Genomic DNA, 20,972 nt, shown 5'->3' on the forward strand with positions numbered 1-20,972 from the left:
AAATTTTATACATACAGATTCATACATACACATGCAAACTAGAAATACAGAGATTTCAGTAAATAATTGAAGACCAGATCATTTTTCCTCTGGAATATTCTTAATGTTTTCAGGGCTCTCCATACTGTTTTCCCAGAGCATTTGCATTGTTTTGCATGCCTACTAACAGTGTACAAAGGTTTCGAATTCTCCACATTCTCACTGACCTTGTAATCCTTCTTTGTAATTAATTAATTTTATTTTTGACTGTGCTGGCTCTTCATTGCCGTGCATGGGCTTTCTCTAGTTGCAGCAAGCAGGGGCTCCTCTCTAGTTGCTGTGCGTGGGCTTCTCATTGTGGTGGCTTCTCTTGTTGCAGAGCATGGGCTCCAGGGTGTGTGGGCTCAGTATTTGTGGCATACGGGTTTAGTTGCTCTGCGGCATGTGGAATCTTCCTGGACCAGGGATCAAACCCGTGTCCCCTGTGTTGGCAGGCGGATTCCTATTCAGCGTACCACCAAGGCAGTCCCTATCCTTTTCTGACAATAGCCATCCCAACAATTATGAAGTGATATTTCGTTCTTGTTTTGATTTGTCTTTCCATGATAATTAGCAACATTAACCATCTTTTCATATGTCTATTGGCTATTTGTGTGTCTTCATTTGCTACAGTTAAAAAATTATACTAGTTTTATTTTTAAATGATAATATTTATAACACACCTGAATTTTCACCATTTGAACCTTATGATCAAGATTCTTAGATGATTATTTTAAAATATACAGAGTACATGGGTTTTCAAAATAATTTGAAGTAATATGGGAGGAAAGCATTTGAAGATTACTATTATAAATGCCACAAAAAACTACTAATGATAATATGATTTTTTGGAAATAATTTTATTGTTCTTGCAGGAACATAAAACTTAAGCAATGGCCCACAGTTAATCTTCAAGTATACCCTTAAATATAACTATTTTAAGCAATCTAACTCCTCCTTTTTTTTATAGTTAATTTTATGATAATAACATTCTGGAATGTAACTCCATGAGGACAGATTTTTGTCAGTTTTGGTCACATCTGTATCCCTAGACTCGAGAATAATGTCTGACATATTAGATCTGATAAATATTATCACATATTAAGTGACTGACCACATACATTTTCTTTATTAAAAATGTTCAATAATATTATGGTTATAATGAGAATTACTCATCTTCTCCAATGGGTCAGCAAACTACACCCCACCAGTTGTTTTTGTTAAAAAAAAAAAAAGTCACATAGGAACACAGCATCCATGCCCATATGTTTCTATATTGTCTCTGGCAGCTTTCACAGTATAAGGTTAGGGGTGAGTAGTTGCATAAGAGACCATATGGCCCACACAGGCTAAACTATTTGGTATGTGGTCCTTTCCGATAAATGTTTGTCAATTCCTGTTCTATCACACCTGTTCTACCACATCTTTCTCCACTCTGAGTGAAGCAGAAATTAAAACTGTTAACTCTTCTAGTATTCAGCTCTTCACTTATAAATATCACCTTTATTTCTATTATCCTACATTAGAAGACAGATACACACACACATATGCTCCAAACAGAGGTACAGACACTTCATTCTTTTCAAACACTACCCTTTTGCTTGAATCAATATTTAGAAATTTTTAAAAGTTACTTTGACTATGTCATTGATGTTTACAACAGACACATTCCATTTTTTTCCCTGTGCAATCTTTTGATTTTCCTGGGTTCCAGATTACTTGGATGTGTGCAAGTACCAAACAGGATTAATATTAACCTCAAATTTGTATAGTCCCAGGAGGCTATACAAAAGAATATTTTCTACATGCCCCTAATATAAATGTAGTGGTGGTGGTTTAGCCGCTAAGTCGTGTCCAACTCTTGTGACCCCACGGACTATAGCCCGCCAGGCTCCTCGGTCCATGGGAGTTTCCAGGCAAGAATACTGGAGTGGATTGCCATTTCCTTCTCCAGGGGATCTTCCTGACCTAGGAATCGAACCTAGGTCTCCTGCATTGCAGGCAGATTCTTTACTGACTGAGCTAAAAGTGTCCAAATCTATGTGCAGCTTGACGAAATTTTACAGAATGTAACTGCTACCCAGATCAAGATCTAGAATGTTAGCAGCACCCCAGAATGCTTGTGTTCCCTCCTAGACATCCCAGCTCCAAAAGTAACCAACCATTCTTATGATGTCCATCATTACAGATTTGTATTCTCTGTTTTTGAACTTGTTATAAACTAAATCATGGAGCAAAACTCTTCTTCATGTCAGTGAGATTTATTCATATGGCTGCATGCAGGTAGTTATCTACCCTTATTAGGATTAGTTTTATATGAAGCTGCCAAACCATCTCGCAAAGGTGGCTGCACCATTTGCGTTCCCAGTAACAATGAATGAGAGCTCCTCTTGCTCCACAAGCTTGCCAGCTTGTAAGTTGTTGGTGTGTTGGCTTTTGGCCATTATAATAGGTGTGCAGTGGTATTTCACTATTGTTTTAATTCGAAACCTTCTAATGATAAGTAATGTGGAGCATCTTTTTCTATGCTTATTGCCATCTGCATATCCTCTTTGGTGAAGTGTCCACTCAGGTCTTTGACACATTTTTAATGAGGTGCTCAATTTCTAATTGCTCACATTTAAAAATTCTTTGTATTTTTTGGATAATAGTTCTTTATCATATGTGTCTTTTGCAGACATTTTCTCCTAGCCTGTGGCTTAACTTCTCAGTCTCTTGAGAGAGTCTTTGCAGAGCATAAGCTTTTAAGTCCAACTTATTTTTTTCATGGATTGTGTCTTTGGTGTTGTATCTAAAAATTCCTTTCCGTAACTGAAGTCATCTGGATTTTCTCATACGTCTTTTCCTTGGAGTTTTGTATTTCACATTTAGGTCTATGATCCATTTGAGTTAACTTTTTGTGAAGGGTGTAAGGACTCTCTCTGTCTAATTTCTTTTCTTCTTCTTTTTTTTTTTGGCATGTTTATGCCCAGTTGTTCTCGCAACTCTTTGTCTAAGAGACTCTCTTTCCTCCATTGTATTGCCTTTGCTCCTTTGTCAAAGATCTTCTGGCTGCTTTTCAGATTTTTTTTTCTCATTCCTTTTCCTTCCCCCTTCCTTCCTCCCTCCCTCCCTTCCTTCCTCTCTCCTCTGTGCTCTGCTAGGCACAGAGCATCTTGCATAAATGTGTAGGGAATATGTAGTTATCTGCAGGGTAATGTGCCTAGGTCTAGTTTTCTTTTTCACTTCTCCTGTTTGAGCTTGTAATCCTTCTTGATTATGTGGTATGATAGCCTTCTTGATTTTGAAAGCATTGAGACCAGGATCTCTTTTAGTATGTCTTGTATTCCATTCCTTATCCTTCTCTCTCTAGGACTCTCAGTTCAGTTTAGTTGCTCAGTCGTGTCTGACTCTTTGCAACCCCACGGACTGCAGCGTTCAGTTCAGTTCAGTTGCTGAGTCATGTCCGACTCTTTGCAACCCCATGAATTGCAGCATGCCAGGCCTCCCTGTCCATCACCAACTCCTGGACTCCACCCAAACTCTTGTACATTGAGTCCATGATGCCATCCAGCCATCTCATCCTCTGTCATCCCCTTCTCCTCCTGCTCCCAATCCCTCCCAGCATCAGAGTCTTTTCCAATGAGTCAACTCTTCCCATGAGGTGGCCACTGTATTGGAGTTTCAGCTTCAGCATCAGTCCTTCCAATGAACACGCAGGACTGATCTTCTTCAGAATGGACTGGTTGGATTTCCTTGCAGTCCAAGGGACTCTCAAGAGTCTTCTCCGACACCACAGTTCAAAAGCATCAATTCTTCGGCACTCGGCTTTCTTCACAGTCCAACTCTCACATCCATACATGACCACTGGAAAAACCATAGCCTTGACTAGACGGACCTTTGTTGGCAAAGTGGTGTCTCTGCTTTTAATATGCTGTCTAGGCTGGTCATACAGTGTGCCTATTCATTTCTCTTCCTTTTTATCCTTCTCTCCCTCTTTCTTGTGCATGTGCACACACACATACACCGTATCAATCCAGGTCTAGTCAGGAGACGGAAGCCATGTGAATTACTTGAGCCAATATTTATATATAAATTATTGTGTATTGATACATATATGTGGAATTTAGAAAAAATGGTATAGATGATCTTATTTGCAAAGGACAAATAGAGACACAGACTTAGAGAACAAATATACAGATACCAAGAGGAAAAGGAGAGGTGGGAGGAATTGGGAGTTTGGGACTGACAAATATACACTATTGATATTTTGTACAAAATAGACAACTAATGAGAACCTACTATATAGTGCAGGAAACTGTACTCAGTGTTCTATGCTGACCTAAATGGGAAGGAAATCCAAAAGGGAGGGGGTATATGCATACATATAGTTGATTCACTTTGCTGTACAGCAGAAACTAGCATGGGCTTCCCTGGTGGCTCAGTTGGTAGGTAAAGAATCTGCCTGCAAAGTGGGAGACCTGGGTTCAATCCCTGGCTTGGGAAGATCCCCTGGAGGAGGGCATAGCAACCCAGTTCTAGTATTCTTGTCTGGAGATTCTCCATGGACAGAGGAGCCTGGCAGGCTGCAGTCCATGGAGTCCCAAAGAGTTGGACATGACTGAGTAACTAAGCACACCTCACAGAAACTAATGCAACATTGTAAAGCAACTATACTCTAATAAAAATTAATTTAGAAATTATTATTAACTAAGTACTGGAGAGTAGAAAAGGCAACTATTGACCACTTAATATCACCAAGTAGCAAATAGCTATAGGATCAACTACCACCTCTAGGGCTAGGAGACAACGAGCGATGAGATTGGAATGACTATGAACAAACGACGAGGTCCCCATGGAACTGATGCTGAGACTTTTAAGAAGGGAATGTCACCTGGCTGGTGCTCTGAGAGAGCCAGTGATTCTGCTTATGAAAATGTTATAGACCTGCATACTCAAAACAGTTGCTACTACAGGTACAATATGCTGATCATGGATTGAGGAGTAGTGTTGCCAGAGGAATGATGAAAAGAATAGGAAACAAGAAGAAGAAGAAATGATTTTGTCCTTCCTCTATCCTTCCACTGTTCCTCTGGAAACCTCCAAGGAGGAGTCACCTGAAAAAGAAACAACAATGTCATATTCCTCTTGCTTTGGGATGCACATTTATTTCGCATTTAAACTTATTTGAAATTTGCATGAATCTTAGAGTAGATGGCCTGTCATGGTTCAGTGATGGCAGTGTTTTTCTTTCTTTATGTCATATAAAATAATGATGCTTCTTATAATCAATAGTTGCTAACATTCTATGAAATGTAGTATTTTTAAAAGCATAAAATGATTGATATCACCTAACTTCCCAAGCCTGGCAATGATTGTTTTCTCTTTTAAGTTCACACATACCATCTGTTAAATAGTTCTATCATTTTGCAAGAGTCCAGGGTTAAGCTTTCTGATTAAAAGTTTCTACAGTATTTCCCCCTGTTGTTGTTTTTTGTTTTTAGAATTTTCCCACCTCCAGGATTACGGTAACTTTCTTATTTTCTGTTGGACCCTCTCTCAAGGAACCTTATGAGATCCTCTGCATTTTAGTCAGTGAATCGTGATTTTGCAATCACATGTCTAGGGCCCTTTGTCTTGGAATTTGAATCCTATGGGCATGAAAACTCACTTGAGAGTTACCGCTCTCTCCTACTTAAGATTCAAATTCTCTATCAACCAGTGTTTGTCATTCTCCCCAGTTTAAACAGATTTTTGGTTTTTTTTTTTTTTTTTTTTTTTAAGTCACTGTTTGGCTGCATCAGATCTTAGTTGCAGCATGTGGGATCTTTCCTTGAGCTCTTTAGTCCTGGCACAAGGACTTATAGTTCCTTCAAGGCATGTGGATCTCAGTTCCCTGACCAGGGATCGAACCCACACCTCCTGCATTGAAAGGCGGATTCTTAAACAATGGACCACCAGGGAAGTCCATACATTTTTGCTTCCAGGTTTATAGTAAGGTTATGGTGCTCCTCAAGATCAACAACTCTGACATGATAAATAAATCCATGGTTTTCTGGATCTTTCCAGAGAGAGTTGAAGCTGAGTCTAGAACCTTCTACCTTAAAGGGCACTACAAAAGTATTTAGTGTAAACCCTATTGCCTGTTTTTAAGCTTTGTATTATTTTGTGTGTTTCTGGAGTTGTACCTCGTCACTTCATTTTGAGTTTGGGTTGAAAATGTTTTAAGTTCTCAGAAGAAACACGTTGTTTATTGGAGGTGAGCTCATACTTTCCCTTTCTCTGTATTTGATACATATCAATGTAGAAAAAACAAAAATATTACCTTGTTAACACTATTGGAGAAAAATGATTTTGCCAACCAAACCACAGAGCTATCTATTATTTATCCAATAATATATTAACTTAGCTATTTCTGTTAACAAACTGGCCCCAAACTGGAGATTTTAATCTGAAAATCTCATACAAGAAAAGTTCATCCTGTGTAATTGCTGTTTTCTAGATTATTGCAGGTGACTTTAACCAGAGTTGTGCTGCTATATTATATACAGTTGACCCTTGAACAACATGAGTTTGAACTGTGTGGGTCCACTTCATGCTTGATTTTTAAAAAATAAATACTACAGTACTACTCAATCTGTGATGCAGAACAAGATATATGTAGGGCCAACTACAAATTTATATGCGGATATTCTGCTGCACATGGGGTTGGCATTCCCGAACCCTGAGTTGTTCAAGAGTCAACTGTAGATGATCATTTACTCATATTCCTATAGGTTTTCTTACTACTCGTCTGCTCTTTTATAACAGTTTTCTTACCCCCTGCTGCTTACACCCTAAGCCTATGCCATGTATTTTAGGTTTATTTTTTTATGGAAGGATCCCACTTGAGGCTACTGACATCCATCTTAGCTAATTACTACTGCCTAAAAAAAGACAAGGATTTCCCTGGTGGCTCAGTGGTAAAGGATCTGCCTGCCAATGCAGGAGACACAGTTCAGTCCCTGGGTTGGGAAGATGCCCTGGAGGAGGAAATGGCAACCCAGTCCAGTATTCTTGCCTAGGAAATCCCATGGACAGAGAAGCCTAGTGGGCTACAGTCCATGGGGTCACAAAAGAGTTGGACACAACTTAGTGACTAAACAAGAAAAAAGACATGCCCTCCCACACTTCGAAACAAACAAAACTCAGTGACACATAATTATCCTTTATTTAAAGCTTAGAGTGTTTGGTCATTTGGGATCTAGTTGATCAAGGGTAGGCTTGGTTGACTTTGACTCTAAGAGGAAGGTTGAGCCCAGGTCTGGTCCACACATATCCCGTCCTCTTTGGTCCATCATGTTCACCTCTTGGCAGTGGCTGAAACAGGAGAAGCTAGGCCTCTCTGCACAATCATGTTTCTGACTCTACTTATATCACGTCTGCTAATATCCCATTGCTAAAGCAAACACAGTGGGCAGGACAGCATATTCTACCCCTTCTTGGGGAAATTGGGCTTGTATATTTGCTGAACAATAATTCAAACTATCCTAGAGGGGAACCAAAGAGCGAGCATAGACATTTCAGAAAGAATTTCCCTGTTGATCTCTTAGTATTTCTAGTCCCCTCTCTGTCCACAGTTCAAGGACTTTCTTTGGTCATGGTGATCCAAGCAAAACTCTTTATTTGCAGCACATCTGTCCATGACCTAGATGGTACCCCAAAGAGAATAGTCTTGATGCTTCATAGATAGTGTTATGGACTGAACTGTGCCCTTTCAAAATTCCTATGTAGAAACCCTAACCTGTGTTTAGAGACAGGACTTTGAGGGAGGTCACTGAGGTTCCATGAGATCCCAAGTTTGATATCCTCATCTGATGAGACTGATATCCTTATAAGAAGAGGAAAAGTAACCAGAGGGTTCATTCTCTTCACAAGCACAGAGGAAAGGCCATGTGAGGACACAGCAAACAGGTGGCCATCTACAAGCCAGGAGGAGACCTCTCACCAGAAACCAAACTGACCAGCACCTTGGCCATGAACTTCCCAACTCCTAAACTCTGAGAATATAAATGTCTGTCGTTTAAATCACCAGCCTGTGGTATTTTGTTATGGCAGCCTAAGCAGACAAATACAGAGTGAAAGAGTTAGGTTAAAGAAGAATCATGACTGGCTAGTACATGTGACTTAAAAAACATTCATGAAGAACAGTTGAACATGAGTCAATATTGTATCTGTGTTGTTAGGATATACAACTGAGAGCCGAAAGGAGGCAATTGACATATAAATCTGTGGGTTAGATGAGGTATAGGAAAATGAGGGAAAATGAACCTTATGGTGATTGGGAGAGTATGTATACTGAGGGCTTTCCAAGTCGCACGAGTGGTAAAGATCTCTCCTGCCAATGCAGGAGATACAAGAGAACTCTCCTACCAAGGCAGGAGACATGGCTCCAAAAGATCGCTTGGAGGAGGCCATGGCATCCCACTCCAGTATTCTCACCTGCAGAATCCCATGGACAGAGGAGCCTGGTGGGCTACAGTCCATGGGGTCACACAGAGTCAGACAAGTTGACTCAAGTGACTTAGCATGCATGCATGCATACTCCACTGATACACACCAAAATTCAACTTTTATTTTGAAAAAAATACTAGTACCCTAAAAAAAAAAGTCTGGATTCAGATTGCAATCTGTCAATTTGCACGTAGGGCTCTAGACTATTCTCTTACCAGATATAAAAATTCTTTCTGTAATGATAGGTGAATCTTTAAAGTCACTATAGGGTTGACTCTTTTTTTATATTCATCCTTATTCTGACTCATTTTAAAGCACTGATTTTGATTCGGTTTCCTGACTAAATGAGGAGGTGAAGAATCTAAAGAAGAATTAGAAAGGTGGTTGGAAATCCATCTTATAAGAAAAAAATGAATAAAAAGTTTAGCAGATTAAAGAGGGGATGGCAACCTTACATAAACTTGGGCTGTAAAATGGGTTATGTAGAAGTACAGCCTACAACTTGTCCCTGTCTCTGTGGAGATTAGAACTATGGGAAGTCTACCTGAGGCTCAACATGAATGATATTAATTCATAAAGAATAACTAGAAAAGGAATATCTATTGACCTGTTGGTGCCTCTTCGAGCTGTACATCAGCATATGATAGAGATGTAAAGGTTTCTAGCCGACTGCAACCCTAATACAGGAAGCACTATGAATATTGAACTAGTAATAGTGAAAGATACTAAGATGGAAAGTACTATATGGAAAACAATCCCTCTCTTCCTATAAAATATATTTATGGCATTTATATATTTATAGACACCCATGACTGCACGCCACATAAATATGCATCTCTTTTCTGACCTTTGGAAACAGAATTTTCTGGATTCAGAATGCGTGCCTGTCCCCATGAGATCACTCCCAAATCTGAGCTACAGCTTTCATTTGTTTAGATCATGTGCCTTTATTTTTGATGGTCTTGGAAAGAACAGACTCAAGAACACAAAGCAGCTTTAAAAAAAAATGTTAGCCAATGGGAACACAGCAAAATGCACAGCCAGACACAGCCCTTAATACACCAGTTAGTAAAACCCTCTGTCAGAGAGCCTAATAGCTTTATAGCAGTAAACACATATTTGTTTTTTGGGTTTTTTTTTTTTGTACAGATGTTTCAGGCCTCTGTGCTCCCAATTAATTCTGTGAGTTCTGACTGTCTCTCTGATACCCTCTCTCTGCCTGATCCCTCTTCGTTATTACGGTACATCACTTATCCCAGAGACATTTACTTTGAGATTAAGGAGAAAAAAAGAGAATGGTTTTGCTTGGTAAAACAATTCCAGAAGGTATAAACTTCCCATCCTAAAGTTCTCTTTGTATCAAAATAGTTCACCACCTTCGCTTCCCACAAGGTTCCTGGGTGGTGGTTACATAAGAGGTGGTAACTTTGAACTCTCCCTTCAGGCCTCCAGAGAGAAAAGATCACTTCGGTTCTCCTGAGTGTCATTTGGAAATGCTCCCAAACTGATCTCCACATTGTGATAAATAAGCATCAACCAATTCCCCAATGCAAATAAAGTATAATGCTAAGACTTATTGGCTCTGTCAAAGAGTAGTCCAAAAGTGGAAACATTCGGGAGGTCATTCTTCTCCCAGGCTCCGATCTACCAAAACATCTTCGAAGCTCCTTTTCTTAGGAACAGAGAACAATCCATTACAGCCCACATCAGATGTGCTAGGTCTGGTCTTGGGGGCTTATCTAGAACTGCAGGGGTGATCCTTGTGTGGAAGGGGATAAGAGGAGAGAATGAGAATCATAGTGATGAAGAGGACACAGTAGAAAGGGGACCAGTCTACATGAAAGTACAGCAACACTCTTTCTTTTTCCATATGTGCAGGAATTGGAAGCTAGCTCATGGGACGGAATTAATACTCCATCCCATGAGATCTGCTCTCTGAAGCATGTGTCTCCCTCCCATCAGCACTGTATTTTGTAGTAATAGTGAAGCTCAAAAAAGGAAACCTTTAATACCTAACCCACTGGGGTATAGCCTCCCCTTGATGGACCTATAATTCCTATCATCGCTAACGGTTGCTGTCAACTGACACCGAAATGGCTGTCTGTCCCTTTGTGTGAGAAAGGTAGAGGTCTCTCTATGCAGCCTCATTAGCATTCAAACTGATCTTTTTCTCCTGCTTCTCTCTCAAAGGAGGTGCCTCTCTCCCTTGAGGTGCTTGTAAGAAAGGAGAGCATTGGAAATTAACATCTGGTAAATTGAACAGATTTCTGTGTAGGTTACTCTACAGTTCCTAGTCTGTTTCTCTTGGATACCAATGGAAAGGTTTCAAACTTAGAAAAGACATTATTCTTTCAACAAAATGGGTTCACATTTGCTCAGAAAGCATACGTTCTATAAATGTGATATAGCAAAGGTTATTCTGAGACCATAAACATATATGAATTCTTTAGTTTTAATGAATGAAACCAGGCAAGCTATTTCAGATCTGTTTGTGCATGTTATAGCCTTTCTCTATTTTTTCCTACATAGGAATTTTTTTAAAAAGCTATTAAGAGAATGGAAGTAGAGAATATGAAACAAAACTGATATGAAAAGTATTCTTTTCAGGACAGTTTTTGTTTTTCCAGCATTTTCAATTTTTGGCTTGAGCATATGTTGTGACACTCTGTGGATTGCCACCTTGCACTGCTGAATGGGCCATTTTATCCTTGCTTTGAGATGATGTCCTCGTAAACATGGGCTGTGTATACTATGTATTTTGTGTCTCCCATAATAACTTAACACAAATTCAGTAAACCAAATAGAGTTACATGACCATGGTGGTCTGTACTGTAGCAACAGGGCTAAGTTGAACTACAGTTCCCAGAATCCTCTCGGCTGTATGTTTCTGAGTTAGGGTGGTACAAAAGAGAAATTCATATGAAATTGGGGAGGTCCTTAGGTCAACTTATTTCTAGGTATTTTATTCTTTCTGATGTGATGGCAAATGGGACTGTTCCCTTATTTTCTGTTTCTGATATTTTATTGTTAGTATATAGAATGCAACAGATTTCTGAAGATTAATTTTATATCTTGCATCTCTACTGATTTCATTGATAAGCTCTAGTAGTTTTCTGGTAGCATCTTTATGATTTTCCCCCTAATTTAATCCTGACACATAAGACTTATATATGTTAGTATAAGATGTGATACTTCTGATATTTCTTTGGAGAATAAAATAAAATGGTTCTCTAAATGGCAACCCACTCCAGTGTTCTTTCCTGGAGAATCCCTGGGGCAGGGGAGCCTGGTGGGCTGCTGTCTATGGGGTCGCACAGAGTCGGACACGACTGAAGCGACTTAGCAGCAGCAGCAGTAGCAGCTGCTGTATAGCAAAGGTAATTCTACTTAATGCTCTGTGGTGACCTAAATGAGAAGGAAATCCAAAACAGAAAGGATATATTTATGTGCATAAATGATTCACTTTGCTGTACAGCAGAAACTAACACAACATTGTAAAGCAATTAAATAAAAGTAGATAAGTGGTTCTTTACATCATAAGAGTTTAAGTAAAACAAAGCCTGATTGACTCTGGAAATAATACTTCTTCATTCATTTGAAGTTGAAGGAATTGAACCAAAGAGTAACTTTATGAAAGAAGGGCACACCAGTTAGATTCATAGTAAAACAAGATTTTAGGGGAAATAACTTGCTAATGAGAGGAAAATTATTTTCTCCACTTAAACTCTTCATAATACATAGAAAAATCACAAATATTAAAATGGATAAGTTTACCTTAACATTACTTATAATTCAATTTAAATCAAGTGTTTAAAAATAATGTCTGTTAAAACATATTTGCTATCCTTGTTGGTTTCCCATATTTCAATTAGCTAATATATATTCCATTGTGTAAAAAGCAAAACATAAGAAAAAATAATCTAGCCATTGAGTGAATTAGTGTCCTGCCAGTGCTAGTTATTCCTTCTGCAGCTTGAATTATAAATTTATACTATTAGAATATATTCTTTGTTTTATAAGAGCAAAATGCTTTGAGAAAAATGTAATGTAGTATAGCACAGAAACTTAATTTATCTAAGTTTAAATAGTTATAATACTGTTTTTAGGCATCTTAGATAGCATTGGTTTAAGAAATGTCTTTCTAATTCTCCAATAATTATTTGGCTCCAGTTATAATAAACCCATGTGCCATAGTCATAAATTTGGTACTAAATACTTTCGTCTCTATTTCTTGGTTTGAATTTGGCAAGTTTTATGGGCTTCACTTAACCATCATTCTATTTTTATATTATACAAGATTCTAAGTCTCTACCTCTAATATTAGCATACTTCCATTTATAGTATTTAACCTGTATCAAAATGGAATGACCTAATGTTTCTACTTCACCTTTTGCAATAAGAAAACATGTATAAGAATATATCAGTATTTTACCATTTGTCCCAAGGCATCTGCAAGTCATATAAAAGCCTTATGATCTCTACACATTTCTTGTATTCTTGAATGACTAAACAAACTGTAAAGCATTAAGTCAGGAATTAAAACAGATATATAGAGAGTGCAATCTGACTCTACTAACTGGTGGGGTAGGTATAAATCTTTGCAAGCTGAATTCTATAGCAGACACATTTCTCACCCTTAGTTATAGTATGTATGGTGCTAGAAGAAAATAATGAAATATTGAATAAGAGGTAGTCTGACATTTCAAGCCAGAGAAGAGTGTCCAAATGGATTATCTGGACAAAGAAAACTGAAGAAAGAAGGCAGAAGCTCAGGGCAAGAGAGAAAGCTAGGCGATAGGAGAGCCAAGACAGTCTAAAATAAGTTTTTTTTTTTTTTGCTGGCAATGATGGGAAAATCAAAGGGAAAAGGCTGGAAAAAATCCTAGATACAGTAAGCTATGCCTGATGCTGAACTTTTATGCCCTCTTATTAACAGTATTTTTGTGAAAATGATGGATCTATTTAAAAGAGGCTAAAATAAGCTCAAACAGTGTAACTAAGATATAGAAAATCATAGCCTTTAATCATTTCCTGGGTCCACTCTCTGTCATTGATTTAAGGAGTCACTGATTTAGACAGAGGTTTCTCAAACAAAATTTTCTTCCTTTATTTTTCTTTTTCTCAGTCTTTGGAAATAATAATTGAGTACTGTTATTCCAATTCTGGGTGCCAAATATACTCAGAATGACCCTGACCCAGCCATCATGAGTCTTGACTTTGCCATACAAGTTTTCTGGCCTCTAGCTCAGACTGTGAGTTGGAGACTTCTCTGTCCTGATTTTGGACTCAAGCCTCACTGTGACCACAGCGATAAGGACTGCCAGACCTCAAAATGGCCTTGAGTCTGTTTCCAGTTCCTCAGTCTGGTCATCCTGATATGCAGGGCCCTGGCTGGGAATTGCAGAAGGCCAGCCAAAGTGTTCTATAGCGGAAGTGAATTCTAATATTCTGCTTATTAATGTGATTTAACTGTATTTTGGAAAATAAAACTACTTCTCCAAACAAACAGGAATAAGTAGTATTCATCAGAGACAAACTGAACGCTTATCACAGAATGAGAAGTATGCCCCCCACATGCCTCCTGAGTCTAATGTTGAGAGCACTGTTTACAAAGGTGCTGACACACGTCTGGCATCAACAATACACAGGATGGGGAAAAAGTGGAGAGTAGGTGTCAGAAAATGTAATAAAAAGGTAGAACTTAAATGGAGCCGAACACAGCAAAGAGGATGGGGAAACCAAGAGTTTCTGTTCAGAAAGGCAATATTGCATTAACTATCTGGGCCTGGGACTCCTCTGATGGTCCAGTGGGTAAAACTTCACCTTCCAATGCAGGGGTTGTGGGTTTGATCGCTGGTTGAGGAAGCTAAGATCCCACATACCTTGCAGGGAAAACACTGCAACATAAAATAGAAGCAATATTATAACAAATTAAATAAAGACTTTAAAAAAGGTCCATATCAAAAAAAAAAAAAATCTTAACAAAAAGAAAGATCTGGTTCTGGTTTAGTTGTTTTTCAGCTTTGACAACCAAACTGGGTAATTGAGGCCAGAAGTAGGAAAATGCACCTCTGATTGTCATTAACCATTTTTTTGCCTGAATTATCTAGACTTTTATTTATTTGTTTTTGGCTGAGCCATGTTTTAGTTGTGGCATGTAGGATCTTCACTTGCAGGATGCAATATCTAGTTCCCTGACCAGGGACTGAGCCTGGCCCCTCTCCATTGGGAACAAGGAGTCTTAGCCACTGGACCACAGGGAAGTCCCTTATCTAGATTTTTAGATCATTACATTTCTACTCAGGCTTGTATGTTATGTCCTGTGAGAGAAAGAGCAATAAAGACAAGTCAGCTATCTCACAGGAATTTCTTGGCTAGCTAGTGAAAATACAATGGCAAGATGAAAAGGAAAATGAGAAGGAAATAGTGCAGCACATTTGTGCAAGGAAAACACACACAAATCATTTCATACTCAGTAGAGAAAATCTTGGGAATTCACGTGTAGGTGTTTTTTCAAAACGGGATACTAGTCAGGAAAAAAAAAGATACTCAGCTTCCCCCTAAAAAATGCATGCATGTGTTAACTAAAATGAAACAAAGATGGTAAACAGGAAAAATATTTCTTGATGAGATCTTTTTTCTGAACTAACTGAGACTGAATCTCAACACAGCAACACCTTCTCTGAGCTCCATGTGAGAAAAAAAGAAAAGAAGCAATCTCTTATTAGTAAAAAGTCTGTGCAAGGTCAAGTTTTTGTAAAATTTTTACCTGCAAAAGGAAAACTTTTGCAAACGTCAGAGAAGAGTGACAAAATAACATCATCTGTGACCTAAATGGAAGGGAATGGCAAACCACTTCAGTATTCTTGCCTTGAGAACCCCATGAACAGTATAGTAGTGTACTTTGGCCACCTCATGCGAAGAGTTGACTCATTGGAAAAGACTCTGATGGGAGGGATTGGGGGCAGGAGGAGAAGGGGACGACAGAGAATGTGATGGCTGGATGGCATCACCGACTCGATGGATGTGAGTTTGAGTGAACTCTGGGAGTTGGTGATGGACATGGAGGCCTGGAGTGCTGCGATTCATGGGGTCACAAAGAGTTGGACACGACTGAGTGACTAAACTGAACTGAAACAGTAGATGGCAAGAGTGAACATCGACATTCTAGGAATCAGTGAACTAAAATGGACTGGAATGGGTGAATTTAACTCAGATGACCATTATATCTACTAGTGTGGGCAGGAATCCCTTAGAAGAAATGGAGTAGCCATCATGGTCAACGAAAGAGTCTGAACTGCAGTACTTGGATGCAATCTGAAAAATGGCAGAATGATCTCTGTTAGTGTCCAAGGCAAACCATTTAATATCACAGTAATCCAAGTCTATGCTCCAACCAGTAACGCTAAAGAAGCTGAAGTTGACAGTTCTATGAAGACCTACAAAACCTTTTAGAACTCACACCCAAAAAAGATGTCCTTTTCATTATAGGGGACTGGAATGCAAAAGTAGGAAGTCAAGAAACACCTGGAGTAACAGGCAAATTTGGCCTTGGAATATGGAATGAAACAGGGGAAAGGCTAATAGAATTTTGCCAAGAGAACGCACTGGTCATAGCAAACACCCCCTTCCAACAACACAAGGGAAGACTCTACACATGGACATTACCAGATGGTCAACACCAAAATCAGATTGATTATATTCTTTGCAGCCAAAGATGGAGAAGCTCTATACTGTCAGCAAAAACAAGACTGGGAGCTGACTGTGGCTCAGATCGTGAACTCCTTATTGCCAAATTCAGACTTAAATTGAAGAAAGTAGGGAAAACTACTAGACCATTCAGGTATGACCTAAATCAAATCCCTTATGATTATACAGTGGAAGTGAGAAATAGATTTAAGGGACTAGATCTGATAGATAGAGTGCCTGATGAACTACAGATGGAGGTTCATGACATTATACAGGAGACAGGGATCAAGACCATCCCCATGGGAAAGAAATGCAAAAAAGCAAAATGGCTGCCTGGGGAGCCCTTACAAATAGCTATGAAAAGAAGTGAAGTGAAAAGCAAAGGAGAAAAGGAAAGATATAAGTACCTGAATGCAGAGTTCCAAAGAATAGCAAGGAGAGAAAAGAAAGCCTTCCTCAGCGATCAATGCAAAGAAATAGAGGAAAACAACAGAATGGGAAAGAGATCTCTTCAAGAAAATTAGAGATACCAAGGGAACATTTCATGCAAAGATGGGCTCAATAAAGGACAGAAATTGTATGGACCTAACAGAAGCAGAAGATATTAAGAAGAGGTGGCAAGAATACACAGAAGAACTGTACAAAAAAGATCTTCACGACCCAGATAATCACAATGGTATGATCACTCAACTAGAGCCAGACATCCTGGAATGTGAAGTCAAGTGGGCCTTAGAAAGCATCACTACGAACAAAGCTAATGGAGGTGATGGAATTCCAGTTGAGCTATTTCAAATCCTGAAAGATGATGCTGTGAAAGTGCTGCACTCAATATGCCAGCAAATTTGGAAAACTCAGCAGTGGCCACAGGACTGGAAAAGGTCAGTTTTCATTCCAATCCCAAAGAAAGGCAATGCCAAAGAATGCTCAAACTACCGCGCAATTGCACTCATCTCACATGCTAGTAAAGTAATGCTCAAAATTCTCCAAGCCAGGCTTCAGCAATACATGAACTGTGAGCTTCCAGATGTTCAAGCTGGTTTTAGGAAAGGCAGAGGAACCAGAGATCAAATTGCCAACATCTGCTGGATCATCAAAAAAGCAAGAGAGTTTCAGAAAAACATCTGCTTTACTGACTATGCCAAAGCCTTTGACTGTGTGGATCACAATAAACTGTAGAAGATTCTGAAAGAGATGGGAATATCATACCACCTGACCTGCCTCTTGAGAAACCTATATGCAGGTCAGGAAGCGACAGTTGGAACTGGACATGGAACAACAGACTGGTTCCAAATCGGGAAAGGAGTATGTCAAGGCTGTATATTGTCACCCTGCTTATTTAACTTATATGCAGAGTACATCATGAGAAACGCTGGACTGGAAGAAACACAAGCTGGAATCAAGATTGCCGGGAGAAACATCAATAACCTCAGATATGCAGATGACACCACCCTTATGGCAGAAAGTGAAGAGGAACTAAAAAGCCTCTTGATGAAAGTGAAAGAGGAGAGTGAAAAAGTTGGCTTAAAGCTCAACATTCATAAAACGAAGCTCATGGCATCTGGTCCCATCACTTCATGGGAAATAGATGGGGAAACAGTGTCAGACTTTATTTTGGGGGGCTCCAAAATCACTGCAGATGGTGACTGCAGCCATAAAATTAAAAGACACTTACTCCTTGGAAGAAAAGTTATGACCAACCTAGATAGCATATTGAAAAGCAGAGACATTACTTTGCCAACTAAGGTCTGTCTAGTCAAGGCTATGGTTTTTCCAGTGTTCATGTATGGATGTGAGAGTTGGACTGTGAAGAAAGCTTGCACCGAAGAATTGATGCTTTTGAAGTGTGATGTTGGAGAAGACTCTTGAGAGTCCCTTGGACTGCAAGGAGATCCAACCAGTCCATTCTAAAGGAGATCAGCCCTGGGTGTTCTTTGGAAGGAATGATGCTAAAGCTGAAACTCCAGTACTTTGGCCACCTCATGCAAAGAGTTGATTCATTGGAAAAGACTCTGATGCTGGGAGGGATTGGGGGCAGGAGGAGAAGGGGATGACAGAGGATGAGATGGCTGGATGGCATCACTGACTCGATGGACGTGAGTCTGAGTGAACTCGGAAGTGGTGATGGGCAGGGAGGCCTATTGTGCTGCGATTCATGGGGTCACAAAGAGTCGGACATGACAGAGCAACTGAACTGAACTGATGACCTAAATATCAAAATCTGTGCATTTTCACTTCTAGCAAAGTGGGTGATTCCTCCACCCATCCACCAAGTAAAGACTGAACAAAGCTGCAAAACATCATCTGCGATAAACAGATGGAGGAAGGATCGTGGGAGATTAGAACTGGAAGACCTGTAATTGTTTGCAATTGGTTCCCCTGGTGGCTCAGACAGTAAAGAATCTGCCTGCAATGCAGAAGACCCAAGTTCGACCCCTGGGTCAGGAAGATGCACTGGAGAAGGGAATGGCTACCCACTCCAGTATTCTTGACAGAAGAGCCTGAGGAGCCTGGTGGGCTACAGCCCATGGGATTGCAAAGAGTAGGACATAACGGAGCAACGAAAACTTTCACTTTCACTTGTTTTCTATTGATACACAGCATCTGTATTTAATATACACAGGCACGCTTAACACAGTAAGACAACAATAACCATGGTACATACATTCAAAATTGTCTGTTTAGTCTTTGTTGAGACTTTCTCTGTGCATACCATTTTCAACTGGGTTTTTTTTTAAATTTTTTGAGCCTTTGAGAAGAATGAAATTATGCTTATTAAAAATATGTATATTTCTGGAGGGATATACATTCCTATAACCTTCATTATGATGCTCTTAATTAACCAATATGCCTCATAATAAAGTATCTAGCTGTCACCAAAATCAACACTTCTCAGTTATTAATAGATTAAGGAAAGAATGTTAATTTCTTCAAGCTCCATTTCATTTGGTCTCATTACTTCAGGAGCCAGATGGTTACAGGGTTGGACCTGTCAACAGTTACTGTGAGGAAGAATACATTCAGAAACACCCAACTCAAGTATGAATAACAGCTGAAAAATGAATTCTGAGGTAGCTGTGCACAATACATAAGGCAGGGCAGAAAGTTACTCTGCCGAGAAATGGAGAAAATTATGAATCAGGCACACTTTAATTGATGTTTCCACCCTCCCCACCCCCCCAACACACTCTCCTTCCCCTACCTGAACCCCATTAAATTCTCTCCCGGCGAATCACAGCCCCACGGCTCCAGCTGTGCTGTAGAGCGGCTTCCCATTTTCCAGGTGTCTGTTTCTCTTGTCCCTCGTGCTGCTGGAATTTGACAGTTCTCCTACACTGTTGGTTGATTGATGATGTCAACTTGGAAGAGACAGTACCACCAGCAGCCAATTTTTTCAAGATGTTTTCTTCTTTGATTTCTAAAAATCCTTTCTGAGCACTTCAAAAGGAAATCACCCTGAAGGGCATCACCTGCTTGGCGCCTCAGCCTGCTGGGTGGCTGCCTGTGATGGGAACGTCAAACAGAAGAGTTAGTTGCCCATTCTTTCTTGCCTGTTGGGTGAAACAACGTCTAGGTGTCCCAACAGCTCTCAGGTCCCACCGCGCGGTAATTCACCCGAGTGATGGTCAGTGTTCAGAGATAAGACACAGGATGTTGAAACTTCAAATCCTCCTTTGGGTGAAGTGTCTGTGCTTTCAGGAGAGTCATTTGCTTGGAATACACCACAGTCCTCTTTATCTGCCAAGCAGGGTCAGAGTTTTCTCCTTACAAGGTATTTTGTGATGTTCAAATGTGAAGTGTTAGGCAACTCCAATCCTGTGCCACAGTAATTCACATGGTACTGTTTTGTATTTCTGCTGCTGCTGCTAAGTTGCTTCAGTCGTGTCCGACTCTGCGACCCCATAGAGGGCAGCCCACCAGGCTCCCCCGTCCCTGGGATTCTCCAGGCAAGAACACTGGAGTGGGTTGCCATTTCCTTCTAGTCATTCTTAACTGTTGATGTGTCTTGTTACCTGCCCCCTAGCGGATCTGAAGCAATTTGCAACCTGCTTCTTTTTTTTAAATTGGAATGTAGTTTAACAATATTATATTAGCTTCTACTCTACAATGAAGTGAATCAGCTATATGTATACATATATCCCCCTCCCTCTTGGGCCTCTTTCCCCTCCCCAGTCCCACTCATCTAGGTCATCACAGGGAACTGAGCTGAGCTCCCTGTTCTAGATAGCAATCTGCTTTTATTACCTTTTTTAACGGGGGGGATTTAAATAGCACAGATTTGATGATTTGGGGCCATTAGTACCTGCTATAAGCCTTGCAATGTAAAATTCTAGCCTCATAGAGCTTGAAGTAATCTTAGAGCTTTCTTGTCCAAACCTTGCCTTTTAAATAAGAAACCTGAGAAACCACAAGAGTTTGAAAGATCTGTCTGAGGTCCCAGATGTTAGTTAGCCAGCTTCCGGTTGGAGAAGTAAGGAAAAAACCCAGATTTCAGAGCTGACCCCAGGCTGGGAATCTTCCTAAATTTAAACAGCTACATTTCTTCATAAACCCTGAAATTCATTCACTTATCCAAGCATTTGTTTATGCCTTTTTGAGAATCTACTGTGTTCTAGGCACTCTTACAGATACGGAGGGCTGATGTGGGGGATGCCTGCTGAACAAACCTATCATCTAGTGATTATTTTTAGAACAATCTTCTCAATTTCTGTAGAAAACTAATGTGCCCACAAGCCATTGTTTCCTTCTTAACAGTCACAAAATCTCCTTAATTAAAGATAAAATTGTATGACTTT

At 39.7% G+C, this 20,972-nt stretch overlaps 1 protein-coding gene and 1 long non-coding RNA gene across 4 annotated transcripts in view; one reads left to right on the forward strand and one right to left on the reverse strand.

The window, feature by feature from the left end:
• The window catches only part of MINDY3 (MINDY lysine 48 deubiquitinase 3), a 567,291-nt gene that overhangs the window by 221,874 nt on the left and 324,445 nt on the right, over positions 1 to 20,972 (forward strand). The window lies entirely within an intron of this gene.
• Positions 858 to 19,874, reverse strand: LOC147360996 (uncharacterized). Its single transcript, XR_015139603.1, has 2 exons — positions 19,379 to 19,874; positions 858 to 5,114 (listed from the first exon to the last, which is right to left on the reverse strand). It is a non-coding gene; the product is annotated as an uncharacterized LOC147360996 (long non-coding RNA).

This window comes from Bos grunniens, chromosome 13, assembly GCF_055505025.1.
Source record: "Bos grunniens cultivar Pamir isolate PY7600 chromosome 13, Bosgru_T2T1.0, whole genome shotgun sequence".
In the NCBI taxonomy this organism is placed as follows: Eukaryota; Metazoa; Chordata; class Mammalia; order Artiodactyla; family Bovidae; genus Bos; species Bos grunniens.